We start from the raw sequence: 19,579 nt of genomic DNA, 5'->3' as shown, positions 1-19,579 counted from the left end.
AAATCATAACTTCCTCCTACGAAGTTAGATGTAGGTGTTCTTTATATATACGCTCATGCTTTTACGACTACTAAGACTTTTGTTAAGACTATTTATCCTAAATAGTCCTCTAGCATTGGAGTTTATTCTTTGTTGCTAAGTAGTAGGTTTACTTTAGATTTGAATAAATGTTGTTATTCGCCAGAAATGGCAAAAATATTATTTTCTTTCATGCTTTGTACAAACAAGGGTTTACCTTTTCTTTTGATAATGAAAATGGTGGTATAAATGCTTTCTTTAATAATGTTCTTTATTTTAAAGAATTACCTTGTGATGGTGTGTATGAAGCAGTATCTGTTGTAGATAATCTAGGAAATAATGTGTTGTGTATTGATTCTTCGAGTAATAATAAGTTGGATAAAACATCATTATGGAATTGTCGTCTTGGACAAGTGAGTAAGAAATGCATAGGCCAACTCCAAAAGGATAGAGTCTTGGAGTCATTTTACCTAAATTCAGATGATAGTTGTGAATCATGCTTACTTGGAAAAATGACAAAGTCACCCTTCACTAGTTCTTGTGCTAGGGGTGAAGGTACACTAATAAACCTTGATGAACCTAATAGCTATAAGGAAGCCATGGCAGGCCCGGAGTCTGCAAAATGGAAAAAGGCAATGGACAGCGAGATCCAGTCCATGTATGACAACCAAGTTTGGAATTTAGTTGATAATGTACCCGGACGTAAGACCGTTGGGTGCAAATGGATCTTCAAGAAGAAGACCGACGTGGATGGAAACGTACACACATATAAAGCGCGATTAGTTGCGAAGGGCTTTACTCAAACTCCCGGAGTTGACTATGATGAGACCTTCTCACCAGTTGCGAAAATAAAGTCTATTAGAGTGATGCTAGCTATTGCCGCATTTCATGATTATGAGATTTGGCAAATGGATGTCAAAACCACTTTCCTTAATGGGAAGTTGGTTGAGGATGTTTACATGGCTCAGCTAGAGGGTTTTGTCGATCCGAAGCATCCAAATAGAGTGTGTAAGCTTGAGAAGTCCATTTATGGACTTAAGCAAGCGTCTCGCTTGCTCCGATGAGAAAGTCAAAGCCAGTGGGAGTATAGTAAGCTTCCTCGTTATGTATGCCGATGACATCCTACTCATAGGAAACGACGTCCTGACTCTGCAGGAGGTTAAGTCCTGGCTCGGGAAGTGCTTCGCTATGAAGGACCTCGGAGAGGCTTCCTATATTTTGGGAATAAGGATAGTGAGAGAGCGAAGTAAGAGACTAATAGGACTTAGTCAGAATACTTATTTGGATAAGGTACTAAAACGTTTTAGTATGGAAAACTCGAAGAAGGGGGAATTACCGATACAAAGTAATGCCAAATTGAGTAAGACTCAAAGTCCGAGTACCGAAGCTGAAATAGCATAAATGAGCCGAGTACCATACGCTTCCGCAGTTGGCTCAATCATGTATGCTATGACTTGTACTCGCCCTGATGTAGCCTTTGCTTTGAGCATGGTTAGTAGATATCAAAGGAACCCTGGCAGAGCCCATTGGATTGCAGTCAAGAATATCCTTAAGTACCTTCGGAGGACGAAGGAATGGTTTTTAGTCCTCAGAGGGAGTGATGACTTGAAGGTGCGAGGGTATAGTGACGCCAGTTTTCAGACCGATAGGGACAACTACCGTTCGCAGTCGGGCTGGGTCTTTACCCTGAATGGAGGAGCAGTAACTTAGAAAAGTTCCAAGTAGGAAACCGTAGCTGATTCAACGTGTGAATCAGAGTACATTGCAGCGAGCGAAGCGTCAAAGGAGGCGATATGGTTGAAGAACTTCATTGGTGATCTTGGAGTTGTACCTGCCATAAAGGAGCCCATGGAGATTTTCTGTGATAATGAAGTAGCGGTTGCCTTGACCAAGGAACCGAGGGATCATGGTAGAACTCGACATATCGACAGAAAATCACTTTATTAGACATCATGTAGAAGAAGGACAACTCATAGTGAAGAGGATACCATCAGAAGATAACCCAGCAGATCCGCTTACGAAGGGACTGAGTAGGGTTAAGCACTTGCAGCATGCTAGGAGTATTGGGCTGAAGGATGATATTAGTATAGATTAGATAGTATTAGAAACGTGTAATAGATAAATGTAGTTAACATTTGATGATGAAATAAAAGAGTATTATTTATGAGTAATGTTACTGTCTTATGTTAATTGTTTAACTATTGTTTCACTTTGCATGTTTTGACTTCCAGAATAATTGAGTTTATTAAGAATAATCGAATTATTCAAATTGTCCAAAATCGTTCATATGTTGGAAGTAGGTATGAATGAAGATTGTCATGAATTGGTGTGTAGATTGTCTGAATGGTATTGGACATAGCAAAAGTTTGCTGCAACGTTCATGAGTGCTTATGAACTGGTTTTGAGCATTGGAATAAACCCGCGCTTGCTGGAATCACCCTATGGAATGTGATAAAAAGGGTGATCGCAAGACGATAATATCATATAGTCTTAAAACCTAGATATATGGTTTGTTATTTGTTAATTGGTTGTACATTGATAATGCGAAACCGCATCAGTAACTTGATGTTATAAAACGCATTGTTGTGTATGATTGATTAATGAATAAGTAAATGCATATAAGTCGAAGTTTGTCTATTACTTTTATCCTAAGAGGGTAAAAGCGATATCTCGGCCGCTCGATGATTTGATTTGACTTATGTGACGGGTCCGGTCAGAACTGAATTGATGTGTTCGATTAAGTTCTATGTCAAATAAATCGGAGATCGAGAAACCAAATGCTAGAAAAATTGTTCCATAGAATTGTCAGCATGATATCTGAACAGAGGACTGTACGATCCCTTATTTGAAGGACAAAGATTGATTAGATCAGAGTTTGACAGCGTCTTTGAGAGCTATGATTGCTAATCAGATTATACTTATATATATATATATATATATATATATATATATATATAGTTACTAGACTTATCCAAGTGGGAGACTGTTGGAATAGTGTCTAAGGCTGCAACTATATTAGGCAAGTATTTGACCCGGTTGTGCATGGTCCTTTTGGGTTGCCTTCACCATAGCAACTTGACAGGATGATTTATTATGAGAGAAGAAATATTATTAATATATTATGAGAATAATATTAGGAATAATAATATTATTTGATTAATATAAGTCATAAATTAATTAAGAATTAATTTGGTGACTTAAAGAGATTAATTGAATAAAGGGGCATAAACTGTCAATTGTATGATAGTTGTACTTTGGGCTATAAATCCCTTAAGGATAAGGGGGACGAATTCTAGGGCTTAGGATAGGCTTAGATTTTTTCCAAGGGCTTATCTATTAGGGTATTGGATTTCTTAGGGCCTAAGTTATCCAATTAGGGTTTAAGGGTGAAACCCTAGGAGCCTTACAAGTATAAAAGGACCCCAAGGGTTAAGGAAATTGGCACTTGTGCTTTAGAAAGAAACCCTGGCCGATTTCTATTCCCTCTCCCCTCTCTCAAATCATCCTCTTGCTAATTGGTGTTTGTAAGCCATTAGAGGAGTGACAATCGTGACTCTAAAGCTCCAAGGACAAGAAGATCAAGCAAGTAATTCAAGGTACACTTCTAACTCTGATTTTATATTGTTATTATAGTCTATTAGCCATTAGAAGTCTTGGATTCAATGCATGTTTAATTAGAGAAACCTAGATCCAAGCATTAGGGTTTGCATGTGCACATAGGAATGTTCATATGGCCAAAACACATCACTTATCTTGGTCCATAATTCATCCATACTCCAAACTAAAGCATGCAAATAGAGATCTAGGCCCTAGACATCATTTGAACACGTAAAGTTTCTACCTTTACCTCCATGCATGGCTTTTGGGGGCTTAAAAGTCCAAAATGACATCTTAGAGCTTGCATGGGGGCTCCCATGGCCATAAAATTTGCACCTTTTTGTCATAACAGCCCTTCAAGGTCCTAGATTTGGGAGAGTATCCACTTGGGTCATCCGTTTCCCAAAAACTAACATTCTTGGACAAAAACCCCAATAAAAATTATAAAGAGATCTAAGAAGCTACTAACAAAGTTTGAGACTTTCTTACCAGAAAATGATGAGGGAGAAACAAAGTTGTTGGATCTTGTATCTCCTTCTTGGGTCCTCAAGTTTCCCTTTCCTTCACAAGCTTCAAAACACACAAGGTTTCACTAAAAATGGCTTACAAGCTCACACAAGGCTCTAGGGTTTCGCGGCTAGGGTTTTGGGACTTAGAGGCTGTAAATGAAGCTGGCATAAGGGGATTAAGATGCTTAAATAGGGTGCAAAATCTTGAAATTATGGTTTCACTTTGGCGGTCCTACTCGTCAAGTTGAAGCTTCCAACTCTTCGAGTAGACTTCAAAACCCGCGTCCAAATCCATTTCCTATTCGACGGGTTTGGGGCCTCCAACTCGTCGAGTTCCTGCCTAAAAAGGAATAAAATTATAATCTAAAAACATACCAAGAACTCGATGTTACAATTCTCTCCCACTTGTCTTACACTTCATCCTCGAAGTTTGTTGCCTCGAATAACTCTATGTAGTGCTCCCTCATCTCCTCCTCTGGTTCCCAAGTCCACTCCGAGCCCTTACGGTGTTGCCACTGCACCTTCACCAGCTCTACCCTCTTGTTCCTCAGCTCTTTCGTCTTCTTATCGAGAATAACTATTGGTCTCTCGATGTAGTTCAGGTTGTCATCAATATGTATATCCTCTAGAGCCACAATTGCAGAGTCTACCACTAGGCAATTCCGTTGCTGGGAAACATGAAAAGTGTTATGGATCTGGATGAGCTCTGCTGGAAGATCCAATCGATACACCACCTTTCCCACCCGCGTTATAACCCTGAAAGGAACGATGTACCGGGGGCCCAACTTGCCCCGCTTCCTGAACCGGATGACACCTTTCCAAGGTGACACCTTCAGGAGGACCATGTGGCCCACCTGAAGCTCCAAGTCTGAACGACGCTTGTTAGCATAGCTTTTCTGCCGAATCTGAGCAGTCTGGAGCCTGCTCCGGACCTGCTAGATCCTCTCAATGGTCTTGAGTACTACCTCAGTACTCCTCATGACCCTCTGTCTGACCTCGCCCCAGCAAATTGGGGTCCTACACTTCCTCCCGTAGAGCATCTCGAAGGGAGGTTGGTCTATGTTGGTGTGGTAACTGTTGTTATACGAAAATTCCGCTAACGGGAGATACGTATCCCAACTGCCACCAAAGTCCAAAACACATACGCGTAGCATGTCCTCGAGAGTCTTTATCATCCTCTCGCTTTGTCCATCCGTCTGAGGGTGGAAGGCGGTGCTGAAATGGAGACATGTACCCATCTCGTTGTGGAACCGCTTCCAAAATCTTGAAGTGAAATGGACATCTTAGTCTGACACCACCGAAACGGGCACTCCATGACGTGCCACCACCTTGAGAATGTAGATTTCAGCTAGCTTATCAGCCGATACACTCCTGGATCAAGATAAAAGGAGCACTCTTAGCTAACCGATCAACGATGACCCATATCGAATCTACTCCATGTGTGGTCCTGGGAAGCTTGGTGATGAAATCCATGGTGATATCTTCCCATTTCCACACGGGAATGTCCAATGGTTGCATCTTGCCGTGAGGTTGTTGGTGCTCGGCCTTGACCTTCCTGCAGGTCAAGCACCGCTCCACATACCATGCCACATCTCGCTTCATGCAGGGCCACCAATAATCAGGACGAAGACCCCGATACATCTTCATCGCCCCGGGATAAATGGAGAACCTCAAATTTTGGGCCTCATCCACCAAAACTTGTCGTACTCCTCCCCAATACAGAACCCAGACCCTCCCATGCAGGGTCAACAACCCACAGCTGTCATAATCAAATAAGTCCACCTGGTATATGATCCATTCACACTTCCGGTGCTCCTCCTTCATACCCTCGACCTGAACCTCTCGGATCTGCTCCAGCAGCGGAGCCGCCACCGCCTTGTGATCACTGTCATCCTCAAACATATGTCTTGAATCGAAGCCGCAACCGCCTTACGGCTAAGAGGATCATCCACCACATTGGCTTTACTTGGGTGGTAAAGGATCTCATAGTCGTAATCCTTCACCACATCTAACCATCGACACCGCCTCATGTTCAGATTCGGCTTATCCATGAGGTACCTCAAACTCTTGTGGTCCGTGTAAATGGTACAACGAACCCCATAGAGGTAATGCCGCCAAATCTTGAGGGAGAAACCCACAGCCCCAGCTCTAAATCATGTGTCGGATAGTTTGCCTCGTGAGGCTTCAACTGCCTCGAAGCGTAAGTTATCACATGACCTTGTTGCATCAATACCACACCCATGCCCATGATTGAAGCGTCACATTAAACTACGAAGCCATCGATATCCTCTAGCAAAGTCAAAATCAGTGCCTCACATAACCGCTATTTGAGAGTCTCGAAGGCTGCTTGCTGCTTAGGACCCCAATGGAATGTCACCGACTTCTTGGTCGGTCAAGTCAAAGGAACAGTGATCTTGGGGAAATCATGAATGAATCTCCGATAGTAACCCACTAGACCAAGAAAACTCTGAATCTCAGATGGAGACCTCAGAAACTCCTACTGCATCACGACCTCAATCTTGGCCGGATCGACTAAAATACCCTTCTGGTTGACAAGATGCCCCAAAAATTGCACCTCGCGCAACCAGAACTCACACTTAGAGATCTTTGCGAAAAGTCTCTCCCTCCTCAGTGTCTCCAGCACCTCCTTTAGATGCTCCTCATGTTGCTCCTAAGTCTTGGAGTAAACCACGATGTCAACGATGAATTTTATCACAGACTGGTCCAACATCGGTCTGCACACCCAGTTCATGAGGTCCATGAACATGGCAAGAGCATTGGTGAGCCCAAACGACATCACCACAAACTCATAGTGACCATAGCGAGTCCAAAAGGCTGTCTTCGACACATCATCATTCCTGACTAGCATCTAGTGATAACCCGATCATAAATCAATCTTGGAGAACCAAGATACATCCTGTAGTTGGTCAAACTAATCATCAATCCTCAGGAGGGGATGACGGTTCTTCACCGTTACCTTATTCAGCTCCCAGTAGTCTATGCACATTCGATGTGACATGTCCTTCTTCTTCACAAACAGGATTGGGGCTCCCCATGGTGAACTACTCGGACTAATAAATCCCTTGCCTAGTAGATATTGCAGCTGCATAGACAACTCCTGCATCTCGGTAGGAGCCAACTGATATGGTGCCTTGGTTATCAGAGTTGCACCAGGGACTAGGTCAATCTTGAACTCAACCTGTCTCTCCAGAGGTATCCTAAGAAAATCCTCCAGGAATAAATCTAGGTACTCTCACACGATCGATATTGTTGGATTTGGTGTCTAAGCCCATAACTATAATTGGGATGTACTTAACCCGATTGTAGCATGGTCCTTTTTGGGTTGCCTTCTGCCACACCCCGCTAAAGCGGAAACACGAGACGTGTCAGTACAAAGGGTCTCATAGCAAAAGTTGAAAGACAACACCAACCATAGTATTAAAAAGTATTACAATTTACAATGTGTTTGAACATATTTTAAAAGAAATTACAATGCAATTGAAATACAACCCATGCGAATGCTCCTAAAAGTGATATGTCCCTAAGTGCCATCTTATAGATGGGTTCCTAAAAAAGCCTGTAAAATGAGCGGTCAACTACTGAGATAGTTGGTGAGTACTCACAGGTTAAAAATAATATTGGTTTCATGAATCGTAATCAAAGTTTTAATAGAAGTTTCCATAAATAAAAGTACATTGCTAAAATGTGTAAATAAGTTTGCATAACAAAGTTTGTTGTCATCATGAGAAATAAAGTATGTTGCCAAAATGAGATGCAAAGTTCATAGTCTCATGGGATATAAAGTTCGTTGCTAAAACGAGTAAACAAGTTTCGTTGCTAAAATGAGTATACAAGTTTCATTGATAAAATAAGTATACAATTTTCATCACTAAAATGAGTATACTATTTTCATTGATAAAATGAGTATACAAGTTTCATCGCTAAAATGGGTATACAAGTTTCGTTGCTAAAATGAGTATACAAGTTTTGTCGCTAAAATGCGATGTAAGATTCGTATGTGCATCAAGTTTCCATTCATGAGTTCACAACCCAAGCCTAATGACCGAATCGTGCCCTATTGACTACTATGTGTATCGCAAACATAGAGAATAAAATGGTAAAATGCACTCAAGCGAATCGTGCGAGTGAGGAGTTGACTACCTCCTGATAGCGCTATCCATAATAACCATAGGCTCAAAAGAGTTAATGAGTTGTGTCAAATGATTCATGGGACTTAACCGTGCTACAATCCTCATGAATTAAAGTAACATACACATACATGAAAAATATAACAACCAAGTTTATACAATTCAAAATAAATACAACGAACATAAACAATTTTTGGACATGCTTTTCCACCCCAAAAGATTTAAAATCGAAAATAGGGGAAGTCGTGAATACTCACAATACATTGAGATGATGAAAATTATGCATTGATCTACGTTCCACTCCTACCACTATCGATTTCTATAATAATGGTATACACTAATGAGTCTCTATATCGAAATCTAATGTTAATATACTAAATTCTACATATAGAGAAATGCCAAATTTTTGTTCTAATATTGGTTTTATATTAAATGGGTAACAATTTTTCTGAAATTGTGATATTTTATAACTCATGTGATTAAGATAATTTTGAATATTATTTTCTAGGTTTTTCTAATATTAATTAAGGGTATTTCAACGCATTTAATGGTCTTTTAAACACCTAAAAATCCAAAAACATTATCAACAGTTTCCAGAATTCATAAAATTTTACATTTTCGTTCCAAATACTGTAGAGGTCTTCCAGAAATTTTCCCTTGAATTTTTGATGTGATTAACTATTTTTCCAAAATTTTAAGCCTTCATAACAATATGAATTCGTGAAAAATAGTATCCAGATGAAAAAAGTTCCAAAACTTTTTATAACACTATCATTAAACATAATTAAGTTGAGAAAAATATAAAAATGGGTTTCTAAATAGCTTAACCCAATTTTATGATTTTTGTGCATTTATTCTAACAAAAATGGAAATAAATAGAAGACGGTTTCCAAAATTTCCCAAACATTTTTTTAACATTGTTATTATACATATAGAAGCTGTGAAAAATTAAAAAGATATTTTTTAACTAGTTTTTCTATTTTTATTTGTTTTATTCTCTTGAATAATCATTAACTGATGAATAATTATCAAACAGTTAAAGTAAATTACCAAAAATTTTGTAAACTTCATTTAAAGTGTACATAATCTGGGAAAAATACCATATATACTATAATCCGATTTTGTAGATTTAAGTGTATTTAATCTTAGAAAATTAAAGAACAAATATTATAATGAATAGAAAAATCATCCAAATTTTTTTATTTAGAGTTATAATATATTATAAGATCTTCTGGTAAATTTTCATGAGTTTTGGATTAGTAGAACTATTTTTCCCATTATTAGTCCATTATAAATACAAAAATCGGGGAAAACTATGTATGCATTATGAAAAATTCTGAAAATAAATTTCTAAGTATTCCACATGAGTTAGGATCTTCGAAAAATATTATATAGCCTTTTCACATTCCCTAAAATGGTTTTATGGTTTATTTTAATTAAACAAAAAGAAAATTCAAAACCATACCAAACAGTTACCAAAATCGATGAAACATGCTGAGATGTCATCATTTACCTTAGGGGTCATTCACGAATTTACCTAAGATTTATAAACCTCAAAAATTATTTTATAAAAATTATTGCCATGTTTTCTTGCAATAATAATAATAATTCGAGAAAAATGAATTATCTTCTGAAAATTTGTATAACTTCATTTGTTGGTGGAATTCTGGGAAAAATCGGATTTGATCAGAAAAGAATTTTTAGCTACTTATTTGGGAATAAATCATTCATGAACATATTTGAAAGCTTTTAACAATAAACTTTGATCATCAAGCATCTAAGCTAGAATATCATCACATACATGTTGTTTTGAAGGCCATTCATGAGTTTGAAATGGTCAAAAATCGTTTTGGAAAGAAAAATTAGGGTCCATGTGGTGATTTTCCACCAAAACTTGTAGAAAAGTGCATTTCCATGATTTTAACTTAGGTTTAGGTCATGGGACTTCACCATCTACAACATGCATGTTGTTTTTGGGTGAAATTCTACCATCATCATCATCAAAACCATGAGTGTGTGTATGTGTATGTTTATGTGTTCATGATCTTTTATTAGAATGGAGTAGAAGATGGAGAAAATCCAAGAAAAATTGTAAACTTTGAAAGAATAATTAAGTAGAAATCGACTTTACCTTCAAGAACACCACAAGATGACGAAGATTTCGAGTTTGAGGAGTGTTCTTGGGTCCTATTTTCTGGAAATTTCATGGTTTAGAGGGTGGAGAAGAGAGAAATGGAGTGGTGAAGGTAAAGAGAAATGAAAGAGAATGAAGGAGAAGGTGGAGTGTGAGAGAGAAGAAAAAATGATTATGTGTATGTTAGGAAGAGAGGGAGTGTCTTGGGAGAGGGGAGGACGGAATCTTGGATAAGTGAGGCTTCCTCTCTCTTGTTTATTTTATAAAAATTCAAATCTTTTATAAAAAATATCCAACTTTTTATGAAATGTGCACTCTAACCTAGTATTATGCATAAAACTCTGGATTTTTGACTTATAAATCAAGGGTAAATGTTAATAACTTAATTTTTATTTTCCTTGATTGTATTTCATAATAGTTATTATGATAAGATAATATTATAAGGTTCTTAATTATTTTTATAGGATTTTTAAGGTTAAAGTTTATAAATATGAGTTTTTATGGTTTTTAGGGTTTTGGAGTTTAATACATCTTTGGATATCAAAATAAATTGAATCTTTGAGACTTCAAATTATTTTTCTGTTTCCTAACTCTTATTCAAGTTAGAAATAATGTTTGTAATTTATTTTTATTGGTTTATTGACATTCTATGTAGTGATTCTGAGATTCACGCGAAATTGAAGAATCAAGTATACTAGTCTTAGTTTTCAACTTTGACTTAAGCTCCAACGAGACTCGGACCTAATTTCTACTACTAGGTCAAATTCATGATGTGTGTATATGATTCATGAAAAGGTGTTCAAGTCAAGGAATGGCCCGAATTTGAATAGTTGTTACAGTTAAAGTAACTATAGAAGTCACGTATCAATATGGAATCTATGTACACTATCCTTCAATTCTACTTGTTTCCCAGTTTCTAGTAGGTTATAACTTAGCTTCTAGTTACTAAGTCTAGTATGTGTCGTGCCTACACGTGCAACTAAGTATATCAATTCTTGAACCAACTCGAAATTTCACAGTTGTCACGTCTTCATCAGTGCAACTTGATAGGATGGATTTTGAGAATAAGGTTCTTTATGGTTTATTAATATATTACAAGTATAATATATTAATATGAAACGATATTATTTAATTAGTATTGATCAAAAATTAATTTGGAATTAATTTTATGATCAAAAGAGACTAATTAAATATAGGAGGATTGATTATGTAAATCAATCATTCTTGTAGTGTGGGCCAATGATCCATGATCATGTAGGTGGGCTAAACTAATCCATGGATAGTCCATGGAGGTTAAACCCATGGAGCATGAGAATGTGGAAAGTCATGGGTTATTAGGGTTTGCAAAGTGTAACCCTAGCATGTGCAACACTATAAATAGAACCCCTATAGATCCAAAATCGGTAGCAACATATCTTGGAGATAACCAACTTATTCTCTCAAGCCTCCTTTTGCATTTTTCTGTTTGTGAACCAATAGAGGCATCACACTTGAGGCGCTAAAGCTTTCAAAGGTCAAGAACTCTACCCTACTCAAGAGGTAAGCATCCAAACTAAAGGTTTATATTATATAGCTTCAATTGTATGCTAGATAGGGAGAATGCTTTGGAAAAACAAAATGCATGTATAATTAGAGAAAACATAGATCCAAAGCATTTAGGGTTGCATGTGCACCATAGGAGTGTTATAGTGCTCAAAACCCAACAAATACATCCTCCACTGTCGTCCTACCCTTCTCTCGGGTATCCATGACACAGGCGACATAACCTGCGCAACTCTGTTGTAAGTAGTGCCTCGCTCTCGCTGTTGAACATAGAGTCGGTCCACCCTGTGGCCTCTCACCCTGAATCACTAACCCTCCCCCTCTAGGAGTTCGAACCCTTACTAGCTGTTGCTCGCAGTCGATCACTGACCCATTGGGGCTCAACTAGTCCATACCAACTATAACCTTATTCCCTCTCAGGGGAATAGGGACCAAATCCACGAAAAACTGCTCATTGAACAACTGTAGGGTACATCCCTGATGCACCCTCGCCACCCGAACGGTCCTATCATCTGCTATCTCTACATCCAGTGGACAGTCTAGCTCCCCCATAGCTCCAACAAATCTCTTGATAAGTTCGAGCGACACAAAAGATCAGGTAGACCTAGAATCGAACAATACCAGAGCTGATATACCATTCACTAAGAACGATCCTATAACAAAACAAGTAAACATAAGCGATAATCAATACAAATAAAGAGATAAGGAAAGAATACATACCTGTCACAACATCGGGTGTTGCACGTGCCTCCTCGGTTGTCAACCGAAAGGTCATGCTCCTATTTATAGGTGCCGCAGCCCGGCCATGCTGGCCATCTATAATCCTCAACGTACCAGGAGCAGGCGCCGCCACCTGTCCTGCTGCTGCTAAACTCGGATGTTGGGCCTTTGTGTGGCCCCTCTGATTACACTGAAAGCAAATCAGATATGAAGCTGATGGTGGTGGTGGTAGCAGTATAATCCCTACTCACATGACCAGTCCGGCCGCACTTGTAGCAGCCTGAACTCCCCGCCCTACACGCCCCCTCGTACATCTTGTCGCACTTGCCACACTGGCTGCGGCCGTTCTGGCTCATCGATCTATGATCTGATACCTTGGGCTTCTTGCCCAAACTCCCTATTTGAACCCAATCTATTTTCCTCTTTCTCTCCATCTCCAAATCCAGCTCCCTCTCTCGAGCCCTAGCAATCATATCCTCCAGCGTCTTGCAGCTGCATCAGCTCACAAACTGACGGATATCACTCTGCAACATCTCTTTATATCGGGCCTTTTTCATCTCCTCGTTCGCCACGTACTGCGGAACAAGAAGGACCCTCTCCCTGAACATAGCGGTGATCTTGACCACCGTCTCCGTAGTCTGTTGTAGGTCTTGGAACTCCCTCACAAGTTGTTGCACTTAAATCACAGGTGCAAACTCGACCCTAAACCTAGCCAAGAAAACACTCCAAGCCATTGCTTTGATAGCGGCATCATCTCCAATAGCTCTCCCAACCTCCTCCCACCAATCTCGTGCCCAGTCCTTCAGAAGACAGGTGGCAAGTCGGACCTTGTACCCCTCGGGACATCGGCTCGTACGGAAGGCGTTGGCAATATCAGCCAACCACCTACTGCTAGTAATGGGGTCCCAAGCCTTGTGATAGTCGGGAGCTCCACAAGCTCTAAACTCCAGGAACGTCAGCGTGCGCAACCCCATCATGGCCGCCACCTCAGTACGGAAAGCACTCAGTCTCTCATCCAAAAGCTCCAAGACACCCTCCTCGGTCGTACCAAAGATCACAGGAGTCTGGTCTAAAATGTTGTGTGTGACCTCAGATAAGACGAACTCTCTCGTCTGCTCGTCTAACTACCCGGTTCCAGAGCCCGAGCCTTATCCCTCACCAGTGCCTGAAGTGCCAACCGATCTAGCGCGTAGCGTCACCATACTAAAAATACGTCATAATACTCATCATACATCGAGGGATCATACACACTACAAGTACTATGGATTCATCTCAATCTTCCTTGATTCAGGTACGGATCCTCTGCTTTCAGTAGTACGAGCCCATACTACCTTCCACATTTATCCATACTTTCCTCAAGAACTGCCTCGAATCCACCAAGTCCCTTCTACTACTAGTGCTTCAGGCGTTAATCTCATCCTAGGCTTGCCCTAGGGTAACCACCAACAGACTCTCCTCCATAAGCTACATAAGAGTCCCTGCTATCTCCCCCTAACTAGCTTGCGAATACCATTACATATCACTAAGACTAGATAATTCTTCGAATGAGAGGTTCTACCCTACAACGGTTGGACTCAAACAAGAGCTGTGAAATAGAGCTAAACCTAGCCTTCTGAAATTATTTAATCCTTGCAATATGTAACTTAACATATTCATTTACTAGTTAATTGAAGATAATTGGAACTCCTAAAAGCACAAATCAAGCAGCATTTGCGCTTTAAGTACACATAATCAAGCATATCCTACTCAGGCCATCATATTACTGACTAATCAGTACTAGCATACAGTTCACTAAGCTCATAAAGCAAGCACATAAGGCATCCTTCCTAGATCCTTAGCCCTAGACCAGCATGCGGTTCTCATACACATATAACACGCACATAAGTCATCATTCCTATATCCTTAGCCCTAGTCTAGCATGCAGTTCTCTTAAACATATCATAACATAAACTTGTATTGGTAATTTAGGAGTACTTACTTGAGCTTGGCTGATTGCATGAACCACACATTTGTCTCTTTTCAAAATTCCCTTCTCTTTTCAAAAATTCTTTTCTCTTTTCAAAGTTCTTTTATAAAATGATTTTCCTTTTTTAAAATTCTCATACCAAGTCCTCAGTTTGAGTCCAGACATACCCGAGACTGTGCCCAGATCCTCAAACCAAGGCTCTGATACCAACTTGAAACATCCCAAAAATACGGTCCAAAAATTTCATTTAAAATTTATAAATAATACCATGGTAACCCAAAACATCTCATAAAAATATAAGTAATAGTATCTCAAAACATCATATCAGAATATTGTATCAAAATCGCATGTACAAAACATCAGATTGAATCCTCCCAGGCTAAAAGATGTGGTGTGTGCAATGCAGTCATCCCAAGCTCTTCCCCTTACTAGCGGAAGTACCTGAAACCAAAACTGAAAACTGTAAGCACAAAGCTTAGTGAGTCTCCCCAAACTACCACATACCATACACATAAACATATATAACATACATTGGGCCCCACCTTGCTACCTCAGGCAATGCCCGGCATCGGCTTTATCCGATATCGGGCCCCACCGAGCATCGGACCTTAATCCGGAACATACTAACATACATAAACGGACCGGCCTTGGTGCCTTCGACCCATTCATATAGGAGTAAAACTCACCTCGTAAATGAAGCTGACATAAAGGGATTAAGATGCTTAAATAGGGTGCAAAACCCCAAAATTAAGGTTTCACTCTGGCGGTCCTACTCGTCGAGTTGAGGCTTCCAACTCATCGAGTAGACCTCAAAACCCGCGTCCAAATCCATTTCCTACTCGACGAGTTTGGGGCCTCCAAATCGTCGAGTTCCTGCCTAAAAATGAATAAAATTATAATTTAAAAACATATCAGGAACCCGGTGTTACATTAGCCATGGTTTAAAAGTTAGAGTGTTGAGACTCCATAAAGTTGGCAAATTTATAGGTCCAAGGGGTCCCTTATTGCTTATATCTCATGGATCTGAAGTTTGGAGGATTTTTTAGTCCTTACTTGAGAACCTAACTTCTTTTTCTTCATAAATGACTTAGTTTGAGCTTAAGTCTTGTATTGGACATACAAGACCTTAAAGCATCAATTTTTATGATCCTAGGAGCGTTAGGAAGCCTCCTGGAAAAGATGGATTAGTGGCTTAATGGATTAAGAAGTTTTTGGATCAAATGGCACTCAGACGGATCTCACGACCTGAGGAAATGAATGTCACATCGTGAGATGCATGTCAAGACATGAGCTATAGTTGGTCACGTCATGAGGACGGTTGACTGTTGACTTTCCTTGACCGTTGACCGTTGACTTTTTAACCAAGTTTGACTTTGGATCCAACTTGAGGATTTGGGGCTATTGATTGAGATTTTACGTGGTTTTGGTGATTACAGATTCGCAGGTGCAACAGTAAAATGGATCGTATCACAGTGTTCTAGAATTCTTCGATTCAGATGAGACTTCCTCACTGTACTTGTGGGTCGAAGGCACCAATGTCGGCCCACTAGATTGTCCATCCTCGTATATAGGATGTCGTTATGTTGTAGTACCCTGTAGATCTACATGTTTGTCTGCTATCTCATCATATGATTATTTGTTGATGAATATATGTTATTTGTTATGTATATGTCAACATGGTATGGTGGGTTGAGACTGTACTGCGTTGTGTTGTCAGTCAATAGATTGGGTCATTCTAACCAAAAGGTTGTGGGTCGGGGCATTCCAATCGAAAGGTTATGGGTTGAGGGTAATCCAACCAGGAGGTTGTGGTCCCGTTATGTATTGGGCAAGCCAACCGAAAGGTTATAGGCCTGGGCATTCCAATCGAAAGGTTGTGGGTCGGTGGTAATTCAACCAGGAGGTTGTGGACCCATTATGTATTGGGTAAGCCAACCAAAAGGTTATTGTCCGAGGCATTCCAACCGAAAGGTTGTGGGCCAGGGGTAATCCAACCATGAGGTTGTAGACCCGTTATTTGTTTGATTATATGTTTGTGTGGTGGTACTTTGGGGGACTTATTAAGCTTCGTGCTTACATTTCCAGTTTTATGTTTCAGGTACTTCAGATGATTGGGACAAAGTGAAGGCGTGATCATGCACATCCTCTTGGTTTTGATGATATTGATTTAGGGACACTCTAATATATATGATTTCTATTTTTGAGAACAATCTTTTGTAAATGAATGGTTTTGATTTGGATGGTATCTGAAAACAGTGATTTTACTTGATTTAAAAATGAAAATTGTTGCCTTGATTTTTGGGATGTTACAAAGTCAGTTGTACATTGGTATTACGTAAATGCGTCAATAACTTGAAGTTATAAAACATAATATCATGTGTGATTTGACGAGTAAAGCTTATAATTATGTAATCAAACTTTATTCGTTCATTTTGCCTTAACAAGAAAAGCGATATATTTGGGACCATCGGTGATGTGGGTTGATCTATAAGAACCAAGTCTGGTATGGAGTGATTTGATGTGTTCGATTTTGTAGTCTGAATTTGATCATGAAATCGGAGATCGAGAAATAAACAAATAAACATGAGGTTGATCATTTAATCTATGACTTTGTTCATGTGATATCTTGTAGAACGAATGGATAGTTGATCAGTTATCTTAAGGTCAACGTTTGATTTGAATCGAAGTTCGGCATTGGCTTTGGAAAACACACTTTTCTGTTTGGTTCCAGTTAATACATGCAATTGTAGTTATAGACGTATCCAATTAGGAGATTGTTGGATTAAGGTGTCTAAGCTCATAACTAAATTGGTATATATACTTGTAATTAAAAGCAAAGTCCTTTTTGGGTTGCCCTTTTAACCAGAAATAGCAAGAAATCATATTAGGAGAGGAAGGAAATGATTTTTTAATATATTATTATATTAATATATTAATTAAAATATATAATTGATTTGTTAATTTATTATGTGGTTAATTAATTAATATGAGATCAATAGTTAAACAGTTGCGTTGTTAATTTATATGATTAATGAATTAATATGAAATCGGTAAGAATTAATTTAGAATTAATCAAATTTAATTGGAATTAATTAAAGGTGCAAGTGGTGAATTGTAATTGTTCAATGGTTGAACAAAGGAAGCAATTCTAGAACCATCCATGGTATGGACGGTTTTGGAGGAAGTTCTAGGGTTTCTGGAAGTCTCCTAGTTAAAGATAAAGAAATTATTTGAATTGGGATTAAATCTATTATTTAATTAATTCAAATTTGGATTCATCTACAAGTTACTTAAACTATAAATAAGACTCCTTAGCTTGCAATTTTCGTTCATGACATTTCTAAGAATCATGTGAACAAAATTTCTTCCTCTCTCCTCTCTTTTCTCTTCATTCTAGGGTTTTTAGTTTTGGGTATAAGCCATTAAAGACATCATAGTTTTGGGGTTTGCTTTCTGAAGACTAAAAGGAAAGGATTCAAAAAAATGATTGCTATAACAATTCAAAAGGTATGTAACCCTAATCTCATATATTTTAATTATGATATAGTGTTTAGTAGTTCATTGTATGTTGCTATTAACTGTAAAGACATAGATCCTTAGGTTGCATGTACCCTTAAGTTTTAAGAAATTTTCCACAAGTACATTAAAGTTGTAACCTAAAAATTCCATCAACAACCACATCCCACCACCACTATTCATCTTCCCCTAAACCTCCACCCACAACCTAATCAAAAGCAAAATAAAAAGTGAGATTGTAGTTTATGCCTAACCAAAAGCCAAAACCGTCACATTCTTACATGAGTCGCGGATCAGGTTTCCGAAAGAAGGAGGCAATGGGGGAAATTACTGTATTGATCTTCATCTCGCCCTCCATGATCGACGACAATCACTTTAGGGTCGACGACGATTAAAGGATGAGAGAGGCTAAAGGAGGAGATAGGCAGAAAGGGTGATGTGATGAAGAAAATGGAGTCGGATGCAGACGGGATGACAGGAGAGCGATTATCTAAGGTTTTTTTAATTTTAAAAAGTTATAGATAAATAATTACCTACATAGACAAGCTTACTTCAATATCACATGTGCAACTAAGAATGGTAACTTAGAAACCAGTAGAAATTAGAGTGTGGATATGTGTTTTTGAGTGTGTGTGTGTGTGGGGGGGGGGGGGGGGGGGAAGGGGGTTGGGAGTGGGTAGGTAGGGGCGTGGTGGGTTGGGAGTGTTAAGATGGGGGTAGGTAGAGGTGGATGGGGTGAGTGTGGGTGTGTATTTATATTTTAGAAAAAATTTGGAATTAGAAAAATATGGAAAACAATTATTATCGGTTTTCCAAAAATTTCCAACGTCTTTATAATTTTAGAAAATGGAAGCAAAAAATTTAGAAAATAGATGAACTAAACGCATGTTTATAATTCTCATTTTTGTTGGAAAATTTTTCCGAAAAACGACCCATTTTTTCACAACTAAACGCACCCTAAGATCTCAAATAACTCTTAAATAAAATGAAACATTCATAAATAATAATAATAAACTCGATAACCAAGCAATCATCTATCCATGTAAGGAGGAATTCGTCTCATACTCTCAAACCGTGCAAGACATATTAGTTTGAACAAACAAACATTGCGAACACAAACAGTAGATTGAAATCAAAGTAACATGATTTAATCAACAACAATTCGTTAGACAGACACATGCGCAATCAAAACTTCTATATTTAATTCATGCCAAAACATGTTTATTCTATTTTGTGTTTCACTGTTTCGTTAAATGGATAACAAACGTATTTGATAAATATGTTAAAGTCTTCGTGCAATTATTTAAAATAGATGGCATCCATGATTGTCCATTATTAACACATAAAATCAATCATAGTCTAATTGTCAAATCAATTCAAGACTTCTTAATCAATTAGTTCGCTTTATAACAACATGATCGCTATATTA

The sequence above is a fragment of the Lactuca serriola genome, chromosome 7 (genome assembly GCF_051521515.1).
Source record: "Lactuca serriola cultivar US96UC23 chromosome 7, Lser_US96UC23_V15, whole genome shotgun sequence".
NCBI lineage: Eukaryota > Viridiplantae > Streptophyta > Magnoliopsida > Asterales > Asteraceae > Lactuca > Lactuca serriola.
This window is presented reverse-complemented; position numbering follows the sequence as displayed.